Consider the following 10,168-nt stretch of genomic DNA (forward strand, 5'->3'; position numbering starts at 1 on the left):
CAAACAAACACTGCTGACCTGTATCCTCTACGACAATATTCATGTACCTGATGAAGACAATCTTACAACAAACAAACACTGCTGACCTGTATCCTCTACGATAATATCCATGTACCTGATGCAGACAATCTTACAACAAACAAACACTGCTGACCTGTATCCTCTACGACAATATTCATGTACCTGATGCAGACAATCTTACAACATACAAACACTGCTGACCTGTATCCTCTACGACAATATTCATGTACCTGATGCAGACAATCTTACAACAAACAAACAACGCTGACCTGTATCCTCTACGATAATATCCATGTACCTGATGCAGACAATCTTACAACAAACAAACACTGCTGACCTGTATCCTCTACGACAATATTCATGTACCTGATGCAGACAATCTTACAACAAACAAACAAGGCTGGCCTGTATCCTCTACGATAATATTCATCTACCTGATGCAGACAATCTTACAACAAACAAACAAGGCTGACCTGTATCCTCTACGATAATATTCATCTACCTGATGCAGACAATCTTACAACAAACAAACAAGGCTGACCTGTATCCTCTACGACAATATTCATGTACCTGATGCAGACAATCTTACAACAAACAAACAATGCTGACCTGTATCCTCTACGACAATATTCATGTACCTGATGCAGACAATCTTACAACAAGCGAACACTGCTGACCTGTATCCTCTACGACAATATTCATGTACCTGATGCAGACAATCTTACAACAAGCGAACACTGCTGACCTGTATCCTCTACGACAATATCCATGTACCTGATGCAGACAATCTTACAACAAACAGTGCTGACCTATATCCTCTACGATAATATCTATGTACCTGATGCAGACAATCTTACAACAAGCAAACACTGCTGACCTGTATCCTCTACGACAATATCCATGTACCTGATGCAGACAATATTACAACAAATAAAAAATGCTGACCTGTATCCTCTACGACAATATCCATGTACCTGATGCAGACAATCTTACAACAAACACACAATGCTGACTTATATCCTTTACGATAATATTCATGTACCTGATGCAAACAATCTTACAACAAGCAAACAATACTAACTTGTAGGCTCTACGATAATATCCATGTACCTGATGCAGACAATCTTACAACAAACAAACAACGCTGACCTGTATCCTCTACGATAATATCCATGTACCTGATGCAGACAATCTTACAACAAACAAACAAGGCTGACCTGTATCCTCTACGATAATATCCATGTACCTGATGCAGACAATCTTACAACAAACAAACACTGCTGACCTGTATCCTCTACGATAATATCCATGTACTTGATGCAGACAATCTTACAACAAACAAACAAGGCTGACCTGTATCCTCTACGATAATATTCATGTACCTGATACAGACAATCTTACAACAAACAAACAAGGCTGACCTGTATCCTCTACGACAATATCCATGTACCTGATGCAGACAATCTTACAACAAACAAACACTGCTGACCTGTATCCTCTACGATAATATCCATGTACCTGATGCAGACAATCTTACAACAAACAAACACTGCTGACCTGTATCCTCTACGACAATATTCATGTACCTGATGCAGACAATCTTACAACAAACAAACACTGCTGACCTGTAACATCTACGATAATATCCATCTACCTGATGCAGACAATCTTACAACAAACAAACAATGCTGACCTGTATCCTCTACGACAATATCCATGTACCTGATGCAGACAATCTTACAACAAACAAACAATGCTATCTTAAATGTTTTACGACAATATCCATGTATCTGATGCGGACATTATTACCTTGCACGTTATATCACATGTGTATGTACGTGTTGCAAACAAATAAACCTGATTAAATTTCTCGTTACTTACACCTGCACGTACCTGTTTTTCTGCCGTCATTAACCTGTCATGAAACGTTGTTTGAGCACGGTCCGTGTTCGTTCCGTGGACATTACTGACCTAAATCCTGGTTACATTCCTAATAGCTGTCAGCTCTCTTACACTCACAATGACATGGTCTCGCAACTTTTCATTATTACATTAATGTAGAAACTGATTAGTCGGGAAGATAGGTTGAAATTTTATCTGCAATATGAGATTAACGTGAACACCATCAATATGCATGTCAAAAGCCGATAAACGCACGAAACCCGCTCAGGAATCTCAGCCTAATGACAAAATCAATACAACGTCCTACAGAGCTATAAATTAAATTAAACAAATGTTACGACTTGTAAAACATTGGTTGTATGGCAGTTGAAGGTCTGTTTGTTTATGAAACATACATGTGTCATATACTAGTATTACACTGTCATTTGGTCAAGTAAGTCGGTGTAGTGGGTTGTGTGCCTTTGTTTTGAAAGTGCGTTGCTGCTTTGTCCCGAGGGATTGGTCAATGGACTTGTTGACCATGGCCTCCTTTCACAAAGCACTAAGGTGATCGTAAGTCACTAAATAACCTTTTGTGCAATGTTAAAGAATGGAAGTTAAGGTGAACCTTAGTAAAGGTTGCTTCGTGAAAGGAGCCCCATGTGTATAGTTACATTAGAATCTTCAAAGGTTCAGGACAATTTGTTAAAAATCAAAATCAAATAAGGCAATTGCGAGAAAGTGTCATATAAAACATATGAATGTCACTTCACAAGCAAGCCGGCCGATATTTGCCATACAAGGAATGTCTTCGCCCAAATTTGTATACAGATGTTCACAATGAGAATGTCAAGGATTTCCCTTATTTGATTTTGATTTTTAACAAATTGTCCTGAACCTTTGAAGATTCTAATGTAACTATATTCGCGGCGGTCTGTAAATAATCGCGTATGGACCAGACAATCCAGTGATCAACATGATCATCGATCTAAGCTATTTGGATACAATGACATGTGTCAACCAGGTCAGCGAGCCTGACCACCCGATCCCGTTAGTCGCCTCCAAAGACAAGCATGTGTTACTGAAGATCAGTTCTAACCCGGATCTTCACGGGTTGATGTTTCTTTATGCATACGAATCGATACGTCTTCCCGAACTACATAAATCTAAATTTCAAAGGTCAACTAAAGTTTCAGGTATATCGATGATCTGATATCCTGCATCATTAACCACATGAACTGGATATACATAACCACTTCATTTGGTTCATATTTAGAATAACTTTAAAGTGACGACAACAAAAGCAAAACAAAACAGTTTACTACAAGGAGGATGACTTCAACTCTGCAATGTTCAGCTTCCCTTGCAAGTCGATCGATCAATATTCCAGCAGCGCAATCGTTTTTGCCTTCAAAAACCTATGAGAAACAGCCAAGCAAGGTTTGTCTATGCAGCTAGAAAGGTATTATATTAGATATTATTTTTGTCTCCTATAAGTTGAATTAAGGTTAACAGTCTTCAAACATGGAATTTGAGCTTCCGAAACAGCAGATCCTGACACGACTATGGGTCGCAATTCAGCAAAGTCACTGAGTGACCTACATCACTTGTGAGTGAGTGAGTGAGTTTGGTTTTACGCCGGTTTTTGCAATATTCAAGCTATACCACCACGGGGGACACCACGAATGGGCTTCACACATTTTGCCCATGTGGGAATCGAACCCGGGTCCTCGGCGTGAAGAGCGAACGCCTTAACCACTAGGATACCCCACCACCCAACATCACTTGTGCAATACAGGACAACCATGTTGCATATCTTCCTTTTGAACAAAGGTAAAGAGAATCACCATTTTCTGAATCAGTGCCTTATATTCAATAACAGCAAATATAAAACGTACTTAAATGAATCATTACCGATTGGTTGGTCCTTCTATCACGTCAATCATTAATGATGTTCGAAAGTATTGAAACTTGATTCTTCTGTTTGTGCTGTGTTACACGACAAAAAATGTGAAGATCTTTATTGGGTCACCAATGTGATTTTGTAATATGATATTCAGCACGTTATTTCGTGATAATATATTTAGTGATTATGGTCGAGTGATGTTATATATTTTCTGAAGTAGGTTACAATTCCACCAAATATACGCAGATATCTAAAGAAATTTCAATCATTCCTCAGGATTGCATACGGTGTGAATGATAAAGTTCTGTTACAAGTTTTACAATTATTTAATGTAATTATATCGAAAACGGACTTCAGCAGCAATTAAAAATTAATCATATGGTTCCAATTTAATATATTTGTTATTTCCTATACCCTAACACATACGTTTACGGGGCGGTGGGGTAGCCTAGTGGTTAAAGCGTTCGCTTGTCACGCCGAAGACCCGGGTTCGATTCCCCACATGGGTACAATGTGTGAAGCCCATTTCTGGTGTCCCCAGCTGTGATATTGTTGGAATATTGCTAGAAGCGGCGTTAAACCAAAGTTACTCACTCACTTTTACAATTTTGAATATTCATTAGCATTCAAATGCCTTATACTCATATTTCACAATTTCAGATTTCGTCAAAACGTGATTCTATTTCAAGCAGGATGAAATTACATCGTGATGACAAAGATCACACAAGCCACATGATATTCTGTTCTCTTGGCGATTTAACACGAACTCTATCTAGTTGAGACCGGGGCAATTGTTAGTTTGCTTCAATATTTAATTTTTATGTTCTCAGTACTTAGAACACGTGGAACATATTTGCGTTGCTATGGAAACAGACATTGTACAGGTTCTGTAAATCTAACGTATTAAACATTGACATGAATCCGCGAGGTGTTTAATTCTCTGTATTTTTGTGTAGAGCGGTTATTGATTAGGGAGAGAACAACTGATACAGTCTGTATAAACGAAACATGTACACGCACCTTAATACAACGAAGCATCACGAAACTACTATAACCACAAACTAAATACTTTTGTTTTCTTCTGCACATGTATCCTCATTTCCAAATCCCAAGTTGTAAATTTGAGCAAATGTTTGACGGAATTTAATAATTCTGATATACAATTATTTCATAATAGACCTGGAACTTCACTGTCTGTTGACAGCAGTAAGAATGTAGTCCGATAAACGCAGGCTTGTTAAAATAGTCGACAGATAAAACAAGGGTAAGAGCAGGCTGGTCAAAGTGATAGTCCGGTAAACGGAGGCTAGTCAAAGTGATAGCCCTGTAAACGAAGGCTAGTCAAAGTGGCAGTCCGGTAAACGAAGGCTAGTCAAAGTGGCAGTCCTGTAAACAGAGGCTACTCAAAGTGGCAGTCCTGTAAACGGAGGCTAGTCAAAGTGGTAGTCCTGTAAACGGAGGCTAGTCAAAGTGGTAGTCCTGTAAACGGAGGCTAGTCAAAGTGGCAGTCCTGTAAACGGAAGTCAAAGTGGTAGCCCTTTAGTCCGGTAAACGGAGGCTAGTCAAAGTGGCAGTCCTGTAAACGGAGGCTAGTCAAAGTGGTAGTCCGGTAAACGGAGGCTAGTCAAAGTGGTAGCCCTGTAAACGGAGGCTAGTCAAAGTGGTAGTCCGGTAAACGGAGGCTAGTCAAAGTGATAGCCCGGTAAACGGAGGCTAGTCAAAGTGGTAGTCCTGTAAACGGAGGCTAGTCCGGTAAACGGAGGCTAGTCAGTAGTCCGGTAAACGGAGGCTAGTCAAAGTGGTAGTCCGGTAAACCCGGTAAACGGAGGCTAGTCAAAGTGGCAGTCCGGTAAACGGAGGCTAGTCAAAGTGGTAGTCCGGTAAACGGAGGCCGGTAAACGGAGGCTAGTCAAAGTGGTAGTCCGGTAAACGGAGGCTAGTCAAAGTGGTAGTCCTGTAAACGGAGGCTAGTCAAAGTGGTAGTCCGGTAAACGGAGGCTAGTCAAAGTAGTCCGGTAAAAGTCAAAGTGGTAGTGCTGTAAACGGAGGCTAGTCAAAGTGGTAGTCCGGTAAACGGAGGCTAGTCAAAGTGGTAGTCCGGTAAACGGAGGCTAGTCAAAGTGGTAGTCCTGTAAAGGAGGCTAGTCAAAGTGGCAGTCCTGTAAACGAGGCTAGTCAAAGTGGTAGTCCGGTAAACGGAGGCTAGTCAAAGTGGTAGTCCTGTAAACGGAGGCTAGTCAAAGTGGTAGTCCTGTAAACGGAGGCTAGTCAAAGTGGCAGTCCTGTAAACGGAGGCTAGTCAAAGTGGTAGTCCTGTAAACGGAGGCTAGTCAAAGTGGCAGTCCTGTAAACGGAGGCTAGTCAAAGTGGTAGTCCGGTAAACGGAGGCTAGTCAAAGTGGCAGTCCGGTAAACGGAGGCTAGTCAAAGTGGTAGTCCGGTAAACGGGCTAGTCAAAGTGGCAGTCCGGTAAACGGAGGCTAGTCAAAGTGGTAGTCCGGTAAACGGAGGCTAGTCAAAGTGGTAGTCCTGTAAACGGAGGCTAGTCAAAGTGGCGGTGGTAGGAGGCTAGTCCGTGGCAGTCCGGTAAACGGAGGCTAGTCAAAGTGGTAGTCCGGTAAACGGAGGCTAGTCAAAGTGGTAGTCCGGTAAACGGAGGCTAGTCAAAGTGGAGGCTAGTCTAGTCAAAGTGGTAGTCCGGTAAACGGAGGCTAGTCAAAGTGGTAGTCCGGTAAACGGAGGCTAGTCAAAGTGGTAGTCCGGTAAACGGAGGCTAGTCAAAGTGGTAGTCCGGTAAACGGAGGCTAGTCAAAGTGGTAGTCCGGTAAACGGAGGCTAGTCAAAGTGGTAGTCCGGTAAACGGAGGCTAGTCAAAGTGGTAGTCCGGTGAACGGAGGCTAGTGAAAGTGGTAGTCCGGTAAACGGAGGCTAGTCAAAGTGCTAGTCCGGTAAACGGAAGCTAGTCAAAGTGATAGCCCTGTAAACGGAGGCTAGTCAAAGTGGTAGTCCGGTAAACGGAGGCAATTCAAAGTGATAGTCCGGTAAACGGAGGCTAGTCAAAGTGATAGCCCTGTAAACGGAAGCTAGTCAAAGTGGTAGTCCGGTAAACGGGGTCTAGTCAAAGTGGTAGTCCGGTAAACGGAGGCTAGTCAAAGTGGTAGTCCGGTAAACGGAGGCTAGTGAAAGTACTAGTCCGCTAAACCCAGGTTTGTCAAACTGAGACACCCTTGGTAGTTTAAAATTATCATTTAAACATTTATCATCCTCTGAGCTATATCGGTTAAGGCGCAGCCACGTCACGCAGTGCCATGATTGTTTCAGTCCAGACAGCGAGGGCACCTACAGTGAACTGACCGCTTTACATCCACCTTGTCACCAGTCCTTACAGAGCTCCCATCAGTCGTATTCAGCCCCAGAAGATGAAGGGAATGTCAACCTTAGCTCCTGATGTGTAAACCGTAAAGATAGAATACACGTAGGATCGCGCTCGATACGATATGGCAACCGAGTCGAAAAGCGTGTACTTTAACAAACACCCGTGACGATCTTATCGTTTTGTGAAACTTTAACCTTAACCTCGTGTGAGTAGCCATTGAAGAACAACGCAGTCTGGGAGTTAGTGTAGCCTATGGTTCTGCATAAACTATCATTATTTCGTAATGAGTGAGCGAGTATGGTTTTACGCCGCTTTTAGCAATATCCCAGCAATATCACCAGAAATGGGCTTCACACATTGTACCCATGTGGGGAATCGAACCCGTGTCTTCGGCGTGAAGAGCGAGCGTATCTCCACTAGGCTACCCCACCACCTTCTATTTCATAATGATAGTTTCTTCATTCCAAGAACCTTGTTATTTCGGAATCCTTCCTTCGGGGCAGTTTCAATTGATCGCGTGTTGGAATATAAGTGAGATTCTCTATATGTGAGATTCTATATACAAACCGGTTGTTGAATTTGGACGATTTCTCTAGAATCGGTTCCGTCTTGTCTTACGGGTTTCACTATATATAGTAGTACTATGTCGAAGGGCCATGAATACAAAATTATCCCCAGAAATCACCACCTAAGGGGGGGAGAAACCCTTGGGGGTTATAAGGCTTGTGAGTTCAAGAAATGTGCTTTCCAAACTACCGCATGTATAAGACAGAGTACAGGCTAAAGAGTCCCAACAAATCAAAACTTTTAGTCTTAAAACACTGAACTATAAGAAGCTTTGGTTCGACTGATATACTGTATACAAACAATGTTTATTCCATACGCTTGTTGAAGAACGGTTCCGCTGTATACTTTTATATCCGGCATGACGGTTATAACATTCGGTTATATATCTAAAAAAATATATATACATATATTCAAGTATAAATTCTAGAGAGTCACAAGTCTCCGTTTTCAGACAAACAAACAGATTCCATAAAAGGTAATATTTCTGCGAAAGATATATACATCTGGAAAAAGTACCACAACATCTATGATTTTCACCCTATATAGACATTTATGTATTCATATCATGATTAGCTTTACTTCGGACACTCCATTAATTGATTTTAGATATGCACGTGTTACGATAAAAGGTGAGCATCACGTGTTAATTCGTGCACCCGTTATCAAGCAAATGTGTAGTTTTAGTAAACTGCTCTTAATGCAAGTTAACTTGGAAAGTCAATTGATTTCGTCGGGGCTCCCTCAAGTGACAACCACGCAACGATATGACGTTATTGGTGTGCAGAATGCTGTCATTGGGGGCTAGTAAGGGTTAGTGGTGTTCTGATTAATTGAAATAATGGAAGATTTGTCGCAGTGACCAAACGACCAAGCAATCGATCACATTTTCTCATAATCGAACATAAACGATTTTGGAACTACTGTTTTAGTCTTTGAAATACTTGACAATGGAACATATCTTCGAAGTTGTCAGGGCGTGAAAACGTGTTTAATTCTCAGAAAACCCACTTCACTAACTGAAAAGTCATGACTGAATATTTCTTTAAGACTCCAGGAAGTTTATGTTTATTGAAATATCAGTCATCACTTTAAAGTAGGAAGTTGCATCATGTTATACATGCAATAACAACCTGGATAGGAAAATCTGAAAAATGACGCTAACCAATTTTTGGGGATGATTGTTTGTTGGTAATGAAGCAATCATCAATTGTGAGATTTCAACCAATTCCGAACACTAGTAGGGGCTATGTTGGTTGTCATCCATCACCCATCAGCTGATTGGCCAGAAAACACCAGCAAACTGATGATGCTAAGGACCGTCATCGTTCACTGACTGACTGAGTAATATTAGCAATATTCCAGCAATATCACGGCGGGGGACACCAGAAATGGGCTTCACTGCTTGTACCCATGTGGGGATTCGAACCCGGGTCTTTAGCGTGACGAGCCAACGCTTTAACCACTAGACTACCCCACCGCCCCCCGTCATCGTTCAGGTGGACTACGACTGACAACTCCTATGGAGCATACAACCCTTCTCAGAAGCACAAGACTTCATCCGTCCCTGTCAAGTGGCGAGTTATGAACAGAGTGTCTCGATATCGTCATTTGTCCAACAGAACTGTCCGAAATAGGCCGAGTATGGAGCCAGATGACCTTTAAGCGTACATACGACTAGTATAGGGTCAAGCCGTTTGAGGGAACGGCCCACTGGACGTTCTTAAGTCAATAGCCACTCTACCTTGCCTGCCACGAATCCAAACCTCAGCCAGTAGAACATGTATGGGGCATTACGGGTTGCAGAATACGCCAGAGAGATCCCCAGTAGCAAATCTTGATATTGCAGTTACACCAGATACTGTGCTTGGTTACTGATAATTATGTGATGTCTTGAGGATTTTGTGCAAGAAACCCTTTTGAAAAGACCCCACTTGTTAACGTCATACGACCATCATTATCAGCACTAAAAATTTGTCAATTTTCTTTGGTTCTATGAATAAACTACAATTTTCATTCTTATTTAGCGATTAAATTTGCCATCTAATTAATGAGGATCAATTTATCCAGATAGTAAGAGTTAAATCGAGGTTTGGATAAGTCCCTTTGCTATGGTTCATGGTACCATATTGATACTAGGAAACATATGTGGTGTTATATAGTTTCCCCATGCGTACATGAACGGATAAAATTAGTGATGACAGTAGACGTTCATGAACCCTGTTCTCATGTCCAGCTTTATAGGTAAAACCCGCAACTCAGTCTGCATAGACAAACAGGTGTTGGTTGTCTAACACCGAACTAAAGTCATGCTACAGGATGGCGCCATTGGAACTAAAGGCCAGCTCAAGTGCTGGACCAGATATCCATTCAAATGGTTTCTCAATTACCTTTTCAAATACAACCAGCATGTCAATTTTA

The 10,168-nt window shown here is 41.5% G+C and overlaps 1 protein-coding gene across 1 annotated transcript in view; it reads right to left on the reverse strand.

Annotated features, from left to right (window-relative positions):
- Positions 1–2,057, reverse strand: part of LOC124258553 (protocadherin Fat 1-like) — a 53,853-nt gene extending 51,796 nt beyond the window's left edge. Inside the window, exon 1 of the mRNA XM_046692619.1 lies at positions 1,915–2,057. The gene's annotated coding sequence lies outside the window, so the exon portion shown is untranslated. The remainder of the gene's footprint in view (positions 1–1,914) is intronic.
- Between the last annotated feature and the right edge of the window lie 8,111 nt (positions 2,058–10,168).

This window comes from Haliotis rubra, unplaced genomic scaffold, assembly GCF_003918875.1.
Source record: "Haliotis rubra isolate DU_JTF1 unplaced genomic scaffold, ASM391887v1 Scf698, whole genome shotgun sequence".
Lineage (NCBI taxonomy): Eukaryota > Metazoa > Mollusca > Gastropoda > Lepetellida > Haliotidae > Haliotis > Haliotis rubra.